The sequence below is a fragment of the Capra hircus genome, chromosome 29, assembly GCF_001704415.2.
Source record: "Capra hircus breed San Clemente chromosome 29, ASM170441v1, whole genome shotgun sequence".
Classification (NCBI taxonomy): domain Eukaryota; kingdom Metazoa; phylum Chordata; class Mammalia; order Artiodactyla; family Bovidae; genus Capra; species Capra hircus.
In genome coordinates, this window is record NC_030836.1 from 6771463 (window position 1) to 6785333 (window position 13871).

The window sequence follows — 13871 nt, forward strand, 5'->3', positions numbered from 1 at the left end:
CAGCTTTGAAATCAGAAATTATGTAAGCACTTCAATTTGTCAAAAGAAAAATTAAGTTTTTAAAAAATAAAGTTTTGTGTCAGAGGGAAGGTACTGACGCTTTAAGGAGAAGACCATGGTTGAATCAACTCAAGACTCTTCAGGCAGATACAGAAAAAAATAGGTAGGTTTCATAACCCATGCCTCCGTGGACCTCAGAGCCAAATTTAATTTATTCCTTAAAATTATGTGAAGCTGGTACATGGAGAGAACAGAGTTGTAGCTTCAACAAAACAAACTTCTGAAGACACCAAGCGGGGAAAAACTAAAAAGTTAATTTTAGGATTTTAATTTAAAAAATAATGGAAATAAACGTCTTTGTCATGATGTATGTATGTACGTATAGTGGTGGGGAAGTACTGAAGTACTAGGCTATAAGGTTTATTCTCTTAGTCTCCAAGAGTGGTTATAGGAAGTGTATTGATTTCTTCACAATTCCTTGCTGGGAGAGACTGCAAGCAAACATGATATACAGGTACTGATAAAAGTACATCCAACCTCTGACTAAGCTAAAGTTTTACTAAAGAGTTTCGCTTTGGGACTCTATGGACCTTTGAGGCCCCATCCTAATTATTTCATCAGTCTCAAGCATGACTCAGTAAAAGTCACATTAAAAGTTATTTTATTCAAGAAAAAGATACAAAATCTGGACCTTGTACAAGGTATTATATTAGACTTTATTTGAGGAAGATGTAGAAATTAAATATATTTATATATAGCAGGTACAGATACAGGAAGTGATGGAGAGGAAGAAATATCTGGTCATTGCTGCCAGCGGAGCTGGGTAAGGAAGAACCTCAGAACGTGAACTGGCTCTTGAAGGATGGGTAGGACTTGAACCTGAACAGAGAGAGCAGGACATTCTGAACATAGGGAAGAATATGAGTAATAGCATGGCTCAGAGGCTGAGGCATGGTTGAAAGAAAATATTTATCAGTATGTTTGAAAAGGAGGATTGGGGTCCAAGAATACTGAGGAAAGGCCAGGAATTTCACCACCAATGAGAACTGGAGTTATGCTCCTGATAGAACAGTTTGACTCTAAAACAGGATATACTTCTTTGAGTTTCTTCTTGATGAAATAAAAATTCATATTTTAAGGCAAGATGAGAAAAAATTAAGCATGAGGTTTTCTCTGCCTGTCTGAAACTCCTCCCTCCCCACTAGTGTGTGTTGTCTGTATAAAGCATTAATCAGGCTTCCTCAATGGCAGATGTACTTGCTCAAGCATATAGATCAGTTTTTCCTCCTCTGACACCATCCACGTAACTCCTGAAAAGGTAACACTTCTTCCTCAACCCTATAAGTAGTCACAGTGACCCATCTCTCATCTGGTGCGTGCAGACATCCTTGGTAAACTTTATGTACGATGCCAACAGATCATTTCTCTTGAAGACAGCAGTCGGGGTCGAACAGACTGGTCAGACAACTCGAGAAGATCCAGGCTGCGTCTAATGAAAGTTCTTAGTTTACATACTCACATGTGGTCTCTTGTTGCTAGGTATATTACTTGTATTCTTTTATTTATTTTACTTTTTAAATTAACTAATTTATTTTATTTGGAAAACAATTACTTTACAGTGTTGTGATGGTTTTTGCCATACATCAGCCTGAATCGGCTATAGACATACATATGTCCCCTCCCATCCTGAAACCCCCACCCTGAGCCCTCCACATCCTACCCCTCTAGGTTGTCCCAGAGCACCGGCTTTGGGTGCCCTGCTTCACGCATCAAACTTGCCCTGGTCGTTTACCTTACATATGGCCCTGTGTATGTTTCAATGCTATTCTGCCTATTTTATAAGATTATTGTTGCCCACATTGCCAAATGTGTGCCTGAGCCTCAGAAAAAATTAATGATGGTTGGATACTTTAAATGACTGAACAAATACAGTTCTATAAGATCAATAATTGTAATAGTGTAACTCTAAGAGGGTCGCTAAGAGTCGGACATGACTGAGCGACTTCACTTTCACTTTTCACTTTCATGCACTGGAGAAGGAAATGGCAGCCCACTTCAGTGTTCTTGCCTGGAGAATCCCAGGGACAGGGGAGCCTGGTGGGCTGCCGTCTATGGGGTTGCACAGCGTTGGACACGACTGAAGCGACTTAGCAGCAGCAGCAACTCTAAGATAATGGAAAAAAGAATAAGATGGAGTCACTTTCTGGACCAGTGAGGCCGGTGATCCAGAGGCTTTTAGTTCCTGTAACAGGGCCTCATCCAATATAAGTAAACTGAGTGACGTAATAACGAAATTGTCTCTTGATCTAGGAATGAGCATTCATAGGGACAAACTGATCCTGAAACGCCTGCCAACTCGGGGTCAAAATGAAGACTGAAGGGAAAGAATTATAACGAGACTGACACCGTCAGTTCTATAAGGACCAAGCCACCAGCCACTGCCGTCACTGACACTACAACCTGAAGGGGATACAGAGCAAAATCGAGATGAGACCTCTGTGCTCTGAGAAACTGAAAGATTTGGCTCTCTGACAGCTGGATGTTTTCAGGGGAAATTTTTATGAGCCTAATTTCCTGCATCTTCCCATATTCAGAAAAATAACTAAGGTATCTGTTCCTCATCAAAGTTCTACCGGATAGTGCTGCTCAAAACAGCTAACATTGGACATTATAAATCTTTTATATTTTGGGCAATAAAATAAATTTAATAAGGCCTCATCTTAAGTTTTATGCTTTAATTCAAGTTGTAACCATTTAAAAATTGTTATTGATTATATTTCTTTTAGTAAATGGCTGTTCACAGCCATTCTCCATTTTTCTATAGGATTGTTTGTATTTATCATTAATATGCAAGGTAGTTATTGAATGACAATATATCAGAGCAAGAGTGATCTAAATAATATCATAGTGACATTTATCCCATAAAAGCGTTTTGCTTCATAATTTGTAAAATATATATATATATTCATCAAAGTAATTTTCTATAAGATCTTAAATCAAGACTTGATTAATAGACTTATGATTATGAATAGAAACTAACTAAACTGTTTTTCTTAAAGAATTAGATACATCTTAAATAACTTAACTTTATTCCCAGTTTTCTATAACTACAGAGGTTTTATTGAATTGAAAGACCAAGAAACTATATAAGTCCTCAAATATCTGGAAAAGTATCCTACAAAAAAAAATGATGTTGTAAAACCTTCTCCTTCAGAATATAAGTAAATGTGTAACTTTTCTGTACATGTAGAAGTACAGAAAAGATCAAAATGTGAATAAGATTTTTGATGCATTAGTTTTATTTGGGGGGATTTTTGTAGTTTTCCTTTTGGCCGCACAGCATGTGGGAATCTTACTTCCCCAACCAGGTATTGAACCCACACCCACTAAGTTGGAAGCATAGAGTCTTAACCACTGGACATCCAGGGAAGTCCCAGTGTTTTAGGTATAATAATCAGAATTTTGTGATAAGAGTTACTAACAGCTAAGCGGAAGACAGGAGCAATAACAATTTCAACATTTCTACAGCACTTTATAATTTTCAAAGAATTTCACATAAATCACTCTTGAGCCAGATTAGACTAAGGACAACAATTAAAGTTTTGGGAAAGCTTGAAAGTGCAGAGTGAGAGGGTTGAAACTTTGAGTCACTGAAAATAGAAAAGCCTTTCTTGAAATCTTAGCCAGTGTGCAAGAAACAGAGGCCTGTTCTGATGGGTCCTGACTGGTACTCAACAGGGGCACTGTCATCCAGGATGTCAAGGAGCAACAGAACCTTCTATGGGTTGGCCAAAAAGTTCCTTCAGTTTTAAAAGTAAAATAAAAGATACATTTTTCATTTTCTGCAAGAACTTTGTTGAACCACATTTTCAACGTTTTGTTCTACTACCTTCTGCCATTTTTCAGGCAACTTCATAATTCCATCTTCCCTGAACTTTTAATCTTTTTGAGCAAAGAACTATTCCAGGTGCTTTTTTAAAGACTTCCAGGGAATTGAAATTTTTTCATGAAGAGAATTTTGTAAAGGTCTAAATAAATGGACATCTGAAGGTACAACATCTGGTGAATACAGCAGATAAATCAGAACTTCCCAGCCAAGCTATAACAGCTTTCACCTGGTTGTCAAAGAAACATGTGGTCTTGCGTTATCCTGCTGGAAGATGACACATTTCCTGTTGACTAATTCCAGACACTTTTCCTCGAGCAGTATCTTCAGTTGGCCTAATTGGGAGCTGTACTTGTTGGAATTCATCATTCAGTTTCCTGGCAGGAGCTCATAATAGAAGATTCCCTCCTAACTCCACCGCATACACATCACCTCTGAAGGAAGACGGCCTCTGGTGCGGTTGCTTGCGGGTCATTCCACTTGCCCCACAGTCTCTTTCATTCCACATTGTGCATCATGTGTTCATTCATGTCCGACTCTTTGAGACCTGCCAGGCTCCTCTCTCCACGGAATTTCCCAGACAGGAATACTGGAGTGGGTTGCCATTTCCTACTCCAGGGGATCTTCCCACCCAGGGTCTGAATCTGCATTTCCTGAGTCGGCTGCACTGCAGGTGGATTCTTTACCCACTGAGCCATTGAGGAAACCCAAATCAAAGTGTTAGCCACCCAGTCGTGTCTGACTCTCTGTGACCCCATGTGACCCCATGGACTGTAGCCTGCCAGGCTCTCTGTCCATGGAATTCTTCAGGCAAGAATACGGGGGCGGGTAGCCCTTTACTCCTCCAGGGGACCCTCCCAATCCAGGGATTGAATCTGGGTCTCCTGCACTGCAGGCAGACTCTTCACTGTCTGAGCCACCAGGGAAGCCCACTCAAAACAATTACTGTACAATATTCACTTTTCATTGCCTGTCACAATTTATTTCAAAAATGAAATGTTTTCTTTATATTTAAGTAGAGAATCACATGTGGAAATAGGTCCAAAAGGATTTTTTTTTTCTAACTTCTATGGAACCCAAACATAAAGTGGTTAACATAACCAAGCTGGCGCAATGATTTTCAATGCTTGATTTGGATATTTTGAGTATTTTAGCTATCCCCATGTGGTATAACATTTATTGTTCTCAATTAATATCTTGATTTGATCACCATCAACTTCAACTATTGTATTCGATTATGGAGGATTGTCCAGTAAGAAACTTTCAAACAAAACTTCACAAACCACTTTTGACACATTTGATCAGTTACAGCACTTTCTTCATACAAGGCTCTTTGCATTTCAGCTTCATTTTTACCTTTCTTGAAATAATAAAATATAATATGATGAAAGTGTTGCTTTTTTCTTCCACCCTCAATCTTAAATTGGCTATACAACAATTTACCAATTTTGGTAAGTTTTCTATTAAGTGCACATTGATATGATAGCTGGTGACTAAAATAACATGATAGCTGTCACAATACAATCTAAAAAAAATGTTTCAAATGGAATTAAAGACAGCTAAGCGCTACTAGAGCTATTGTTCAGAAAAAAAAATGAACAAACTTTTTGGCCATCCTAATAGTTCCAAAGGCTAGACAAGCATCAGGTGAAATGAGGCCAGTTCCAGGGAAGTCAGGGGAGATGGGAAATGAGTCACAGTTGAAGAAACGTTCAAGCCTGAGGTCAGAAAGAATGGACATTATAACCCAACATGGAAGTTGTGAAGGTTTTTAGACCTATAAAATATTAATGATGGTGATGATGATGACGATGAGAGCTTCCTATGCTGGCCAGCCACACTTAATATTCACAATTTTATGAAAAATAGAATAGTTTTGTCATTATATAAAAGCTAGCTTGTTGTTGTTGTTGTTGTTGTTCAGTTGCCAAGTTGTGTTTGACTTTTTGCAACCCCATGGATGCCAGGCCTCTCTGTCCCTCACCGTCTCTGGGAATTTGCTGAAGTTCATGTCTATTGATTGGTGATGCCATCCAACCACCCAACTGGAGGAGGGAATGACAAATCACTCCAGTATGCTTGCTGAGAACCCCATGAACTGTATATATATAAAGGTGGCTCAGAGCTAGCCAAAATTTAATTGCCAAAATTTAATCAGGAGCAGACTGGTGATTGTAATGAAAACCTTTTAACTTGAAGTTCTATGCCCATAACCACTACTCTCCTGCCTCTGGAGGAGTAAAGTAGGTTGGCATAACTTAATACTAACATCCTTAGGCACAACTGAAATGCATGACAAGTCTGTCCTTTAATAAGTGAATATGCAGAGTTTCGACTCCAAGATTCCAGAAGATGTGGGGAAGCAGCTTTGAAACCTCTTTGGTAGACTGAAAAAAAAACCCGTGGGTTCTGCAGAAGAGAAGGGGAAAGACCATGCACTCCAGGCTACGACCTCTGGAGAGGGGGAAACCTGCTTCAGTTAGGAGTCCTTCAGAGGCAGAAGGTGTGGTGCTTTCTGTAAGAAAAGGAAGCTTCTGTTTAGGGGTGATCTTCCCAGCGCGAAGTGCTAAAGCTAAATTTATTCTCAGCCTCTCCATTAAACTCATGCGTCCTCTTTGCCTTTGCTCCCCTCACATCAAGTACATCGGCAGTGCCCGGTCCTGCACTTGAAAAAAAAAAAAAAATCCACTTATTTATTTACGGTTGCGCTGAGCCTTCCTTGTTGCTCGTGGCTCTCTAGTTGCGGCGAGTGGGGCCTCCTCATCGCAGTGCACGGCTTCTCCTTGCGGTGCTTCTCTTGCTGTGGAGCACAGACTCTAGGCACGTGGGCTGCAGCGGTTGCAGCGTTCAGGCTCAGCCCTTGTGGCTTGCAGGCTTAGTTGCTCCCCTGCAGGTGGAATCTTCCCAGACCAGGGATCCATCCCGTTTACCTGCTTTGGCGGGCAGATTCTCATTCACTGTACCACCAGGGGAGTCCGGTCCTGTGTTCTTTTCATTCTTCTGGTTTCCACCAAAATGTCAAGGGGGATTTGAGGACATACGAAGGAGGAAGAATAACTTAATTGCACCTAAGGAGCACTAGCTGAGGGTGTCCATTGTGGTAACAACAAGGAAGGCAGACTTGAAACGGAGAATTCCTCCTCACCTGACACCTGTACTTGGGTGGGGATGAGTCTGTTCTCACGGTGAGAGGGATTACTCACTAGTGTTGCTTGATACTCTTGCTAACAGCCTGCTAAGTTAGTCCCTGATGTGAACTAAGACTATTTTCTTTGAATTCCCTCAAATACAAATCTGAGATATGTATCCAGTTGGAGCTTTTCATGGATTAAACATAATGATTATGAAACCATTAATCAAGCTCCTGAACTGAAATAGGCAATTTGGAAGGAGCTTTTTTTTTTTTTTTTTCCTTTAACATGGCAGTGAATCATATTCTCCTTACAAAATTTCTCTGAACTTCTCATTGGTAAAATCAGGACACTAACACTATATTGCTATTGTCAGAATGAAAGTGGTATATAAGGTAGTTGGTTACTAGAGGTAGAGGAAGGGAAGGTGTTAATGTAACTGTTTTCCTTCTAGGGACCCCTGTATTAGGCCACTTAATCCTAAGTGTGCATCTATAGGGCAATAATTATGTCCATTTTGGAACTTCTCTTTGATGGAATATTCAAAATAATAATTACTAAATTAGGTAATAAAACAGGAAGAATAATAGCAGGTATGCATTCTAAGAAAGTAAAGGAAAGCATGCATGCACACAGTCTGTTCGCTCTATGAGAGCAGAGATGTGTGTGTGTGTGTGTGCGTGTGTGTGCAATGTGTATTTGCATATATATTATAGTTGTTTGGCAAAATTCATGGCATAAAGTATTCAAATAATATGTGCGCGGGGAATAAATAGAGAAAATGTTCACATTACTTTAAATGTATTAAGGTTGAAATTTTGCTTTAAGCGTTTTCTTTGAGTTTACAACATGAAAATTGGGGTGATAAACCCCACCGCCTCGCAGAGTATTAGGGTAAGCGCTCATTTGGAAGGCTGCAGTGCACGCGCCCCGCTGCTTCCCTACCCCTGCACCACAAGGCAACCACTGTGAAGAGTGTTCTGATTATCTCAGTTTCGTTCTTGTATATACAAACATGAAATTACTCATATTCCTTTACCTGGTAATTTGTTTCCATATCATGCATTATGTCCACCTTTCCATGTCTATATGTAAGCCTCTACCTTATTCTGTTTGAACATCTCCAAAAATGTCACAGTATGCATTTTCCTTAATTGGCTTTACCTCTCTTTTATTGCTCATCATTTCACTATTGTAAGCAATGCTATAATGAACCCATAGCCCATGGAACTGCAGAGTCAAAGGACTACATGTGCTTAAACTTTTTATCAATATCGTCAATTGCTCTTCAGAAAGGCTATTTCCATTATTGTGCTCATCAGTAATGTAGCAAGGTACCTATTTTCCCACATCTTCGGCTACAGTGGATATTAAGTCTATTTATTACATTTTTATCACTGTAACAGGCAAAAATTAATATCACACTTTAATATACATTTTGAATTAATTGGAAAAAATTTAAATATTTTTATTTCACTTAAACTGCTAACTCATATTTCTGGTTCATTTGTCTATTGAATTTTCTTTCATTATTAATGAAGAATGTGTATCTGTTCAAACGGAAGATTGAAATGAAATCACTAAAGAGTCTTGCTAAATGTAAGTCTTTTCCCCAGGAGAAATAAATCATTTACAGCTGGGGAGTAAAGAAACGTCCGAAGGGAAGCAGAAAAGATTCAATTTGGCAATTTCAGCAAGAGCTAGCTTTGCTCTTATTCCCTCCCTAGAAGCAAAGAAAATCCTTTGTGCTTGAAAACAAGTATCTAAGCCCCCAAGGCAGAAGGTTAAGAGTTTGACTGGGCCCTCAGTTTTCTACTGGGGAGGGACGCTCCTATCAATGTTTCAGATACTTCTTCCCCTCTTCAGGTTGAAGAGGTGTCAGTTCATCTACTCATAGGTGATTGCTAGTTAATAGGGACACTGTAAGAAAAAACAGTTGTGACTTAATTCCCAAAAGCTGGGGAGAGAGACAACTAGAATTCTTCTTTCCCCTTTTTCCTTTTCCTCAGTAGAGGCAGGGGCATCAGGCAGGTGGGTGAATGGCAGAGCTTAATATATAGACTGATAAATTTTGAAAACCTTGGCAGAATGGGGAGACAGGTGCAAAGCTGGTTAGCATGTCTAGGTTATTAACAAATATAATGATGGTAAAAATAGTTCCTAAACTATAATTATTTTATCTAGTTATTTTTTATTGATATCAGTTATGCCCAGAGTCTGAGTCCCCAAAACTGAGAGAATAAGATGTCCACAGCAATGCAAAAGCGTGAAGGGTTTTTATTTCTAGCTCGAGCTAGGGCTCCCGCCACATCCAACGCAGTGGAGTGGAGCAAGGAACCCCGAGCCCAGATTTACAGCAGTATTTATAGGTTTTAGAACTGAGAGTTGGCAAGGGCTGATTGGCTGCAGGAGTTTCCTAGTATTTACTATTTGGCTAATCTTTATTGGCTGCAGGGGTTTCCTGGTATTTACTAATTGGCTATTGGCTGCAGGGGGATGTCTTTTACGTCCTGATAAACTCAAACCAGGTTATGGGGAGTATGCTGATTAGACAAGTCCTGGCATCCGCGGGGATGACCTCACTGGGCAATGACTCAGCTTTTCCCGTGAGTCCTACCTTAGTCCCTGAAGCCTATCATGGCGTTTGTTAGGTCCCAACAATATCTAGCAAAGTTAATCCAGAGAAGGCAATGGCAGTACTCTTGCCTGGAAACTCCCATGGACGGAGGAGCCTGGTAGGCTACAATCCATGGGGTCACTAGGAGTCTGATATGACTGAGCAACTTCACTTTCCCTTTTCCCTTTCATGCATTGGAAAAGGAAATGGCAACCCACTCCAGTGTTCTTACCTGGAGAATCTCAGGGATGGGGGAGCCTGGTGGGCTGCCGTCTCTGGGGTCACACAGAGTCGGACATGACTGAAGCGACTTAGCAGCAGCAGCGAAGTTAATAGAAAACACTTCATGCATTGCTTTTCTCTTTTTTGGTTACGTTTTCTTTGGGTTAAACCTTCCTGTTTCCCTCACTTCATTCCAGAGATGCTGGTTTGCATTCAAGAAGTTGACTACTATTAAAACAGTATTGATGTATGTGGGTGTATTAATTTGTCATAAATACACAATAAATGCTTGGTCCTTTCTATATTTGGAAGAAGTAAGCCTATTTCTGCCTATTCCTAAAAATTATTAATGTTTTATAAGCTGCTAACTAAAATAAGTTTCTAAATGTAAAACTCTGATTTCGGCATACCAAAACTAAAAGAATAAACCTAGTCCAATCTTCTACTTTTAGAGATAAGAAAGTAAGACAAAAAATTTAAAATCTCCCATATAAAAATGTCCTACTTCTTTCTTTCAAACCCTTTCTTTGTATAAGAAAAGATGAAGCAAAAGAGAAAAATAAAGGGAAATTCATCCTGGGTTTGGGTGGCATATGTATTCCAACTGGACATGTGAGAGCTTCGTCAGCATCTATAGAAACCATTTCCTCGTTTCTTAAAGCCACCGCAGGGTCAGCTTTCTCTTCCTGTGGATAATTACACGCCTTCCAAGGCTGCTCAGCAGCTCTCACGGCCACAGTGCACCCCTGCAGGCCACAGCGTCTACTAGGGTGGTGGCGGTTGCTTCAGCTGCTAAGTCAGGTCCAACTCTTTGGAGCCTCATGGACTGTAGCCTGCCAGGTTCCTCTGTCCATGGAATTTCCCAGGCAAGAATACTAGAGTAGGTTGCTATTTCCTCCTCCAGGGGACCTTCCTGACAAACTCATGTCTCCTTCATCTCCTGCACTAGCAGGCGGATTATTTATCAGTAAGCCACCTGGGAAACCCCCATTAGGGTGGTAGTTGCTCTCATTTCGAAACAAAGGTAGTTAAAAATGACTCTAACACACCCTAAAGTGAGAGATCTTGTAGTTTGGGGAGCTCTGTCAGACTGATTTTGAAGTTTTCTCTATGAGAGAGATACTTGTTAAATAATAGAAATGTCTCTTAAATTGTTACAATTTCTCAAGGGATAATACACAGAGGGAAACAGAAGCTCACAATAATGTTAGACAATGTTTGATTTTTGGGGTTTTGGAGGATAGGAAAGTTTACTTTTACTTTTATACCATAACAGTTTGGGTCCATAAGGCCTGTGATACAACGAGAGAGTATGGGGATTAGACATTGACCTGGGTTGAATGTTTACCATGATTTATAAGCTGGGGGCTGTCTGCAAGGTGGTCACCTGTACGTTGCTATACTTATTTCATGTTTTTATGAGGGTTGCGTCTGTTAAAAATTAAAGCAAAATATCAGAATTAGCAGGTACTATCCTATTTGCGCTGATTTATAAGCTGGGGGCTGTCTGCAAGGTGGTCACCTGTACGTTGCTATACTTATTTCATGTTTTTATGAGGGTTGCGTCTGTTAAAAATTAAAGCAAAATATCAGAATTAGCAGGTACTATCCTATTTGCGCTGACATTCAAGTAACCAAATTTCAAATGACTAGAATTTTGATAAGTCTTTACACAGGGAACTATCATTCCTAAATCTAATTCAGAAACTTTCATGATTATAAAATACTTTCCTGATTGTTGTTGTTATTATTTAGTTGCTCAGTCATGTCTGACTCTCTGCGACCCCATAGACTGTACAGCCCCCAGGCTCCTCTGTCCATGGGATTCTTCAGACAAGAATACTGGCGTGGGTCTCCACTTCCTTGTCCAATCTCCCGATTATCCTTAAGACATATCTGACTAACACAAAACAGATAAGTCAAGGCAGACCCATTGAGGCTGAGTGACTTGTCCAAGATCACCAGCTGGATAGTATTCAATGATTAAGTTTGGTCTGAAATCTCGTTTTCCTGACACTTGGGCAGAGAATACCAAAAGCTGCTTCTCAAAGATGGTATGCGGTAGTCCCTTCCATGTTTTCAAATATAAAATCTTCACTTTAAATAATTTTTAAAATGTCATTCTCTCCATTTCACTACTCTCTTAATGGCTCTACCTTTAAAGGTAGTTCCTAAAGAACACACATTTTAACGATGGATTGCCTTACATAAAATTGTATCGTCTTAATCCAACAGGATCTACTTTAATATGTATCTATGAAAAAGAGCCATGTGCATGAATATGAGACATATTACCTTTTTACATACATGTTGATTCATTTTGTTCCTTACATCCTACAAAATAACTTCATATTTGTTTGAAAATTCCATGTTTGAAAATTGTGGAAGTACAGTTCTTCTTTTTTGCGAACATGAGTTTGCTGAAGGCAGGGAGGGCCAATTCTTGGAAGAAATATGAGGAAGTTCAGTGTTGTCTCTATTGCTCCATTTCCCCTTTCCTCAGTCTAGCTCCCAGGAAACCTCTGGCACTTGAGGGCTCCCCTGCTGTGATGCTCTCTCTGAGCTTTACTCAACTCTGAATCCACCCCTTTTCCTAGTATCACGAAGGGGTTGTGTAGGAAACAGGATCTTAGTCAACAGTGAAATTAGAAGTGGTTTTTCAGTTTTATTAGTGGAGAGATCATGATTTAGGCACATTTTGTCATAGTGCTCCAAAGGGCCTGCATGTTACCTGGGGACAATTAAATCCAACAACCCTTCATTAAAGCGAATCCAAGCCTGTATAGTTCTAGTTAGAGCCCCTGCTCCACCCTAGGCCCACCACTAGTAGCATGCTCAAAAACACAGACAAATAGATGAATTAAACGAATACTGTGGGGCTTTCCAGGTGACTCAGTGGTAAGAATCCTCCTGCCAATGAAGGGGGCATGAGTTCAGTCTCTGAGTTGGGAAGATCCAGTCTCTGAGTTGGAGAAGGAAATAGCAACCCACTCCAGTACTCCTGCCCGGAAAATCCCATGTACAGAGGAGCCTGGTGGGCTACGGTTGACAGGGTCGCAAAAAGTCGGACATGACTGAGCAAGCACGCACACAGTGAAACTGTTGGTGGAAGCAGGTATGTTACAAAGCAGTTTTACAGAAAAAGGAAGGTTAAGCATAGTTGGTATAACAGGAATGTCTTGGAATCAATCATACAAGTGAAATAAAAGTGGACTTTCAGACATCAGTGATAAACTAGTAGTGAAATTGCCACCAAGAAGCTAAGCTCTGTTTTCTTGTCACATTGAAACTTTTTACAAACAAAATAGAAACTTTCGTACCTCTTTGCCTATTTTTTCCCCTCTGCACAAGGTGCACTCCTTAAGTCAGTCACCCTCTCTCCCCACCACAGATCCCTTAACAGATAATTCTGTGTATTATCACCATCACCACCCAATGTAATAGAAATAAGCCTTTACATTCCTATTGTAGATGTTACAGTTTACAGAGCACGTTCACCTACATCAACACATGTGATCCTAATAGCAGCTCTTTACGGTAAAGCCTGTTTTTGTTTTATATTAAGAATATCTAAACCTCAGAGAATTTCCCAAGATAATACAAATGGATGGCAAAATTGTCTTCTGATGCTAGTGTTCTTTCCACAACAGAACAATGAGACAAAATTCTTTATATAACACCTTACAAATTGAGAAAGTCATACTTGGGTGCGAATGGAGAAACTAATAAGCAGCATATTTTTCAACTTTCTAGTTTCCTTGCTTCTCCTTGTATGTTTAAGTGTACAGTAGTCTTTACCACATCTTGTTATTATCTATCTCTAAAATCACAGCTGTGTTTTTGCTATAGAAATAGCCTGTGGAATTAATATGTGCCTTGAAAACTACTTGAATTTGATCTTAAATCTATATAAATCTTTATATTTATGTTTCTGCACACAGAAGATGTACTAGATCTTTGATTGGATTAACTTAACTGTATACTTTTGAGATTACAACTGGACAAATTACTTCAA

The 13871-nt window shown here is 39.7% G+C and overlaps 1 long non-coding RNA gene across 1 annotated transcript in view; it reads left to right on the forward strand.

Moving 5' to 3' along the window:
- The window catches only part of LOC108634200, a 34399-nt gene extending 31233 nt beyond the window's left edge, over positions 1-3166 (forward strand). The window contains exon 5 of the long non-coding RNA XR_001917454.1: positions 2311-3166. This is a non-coding gene — a long non-coding RNA (uncharacterized LOC108634200). The remainder of the gene's footprint in view (positions 1-2310) is intronic.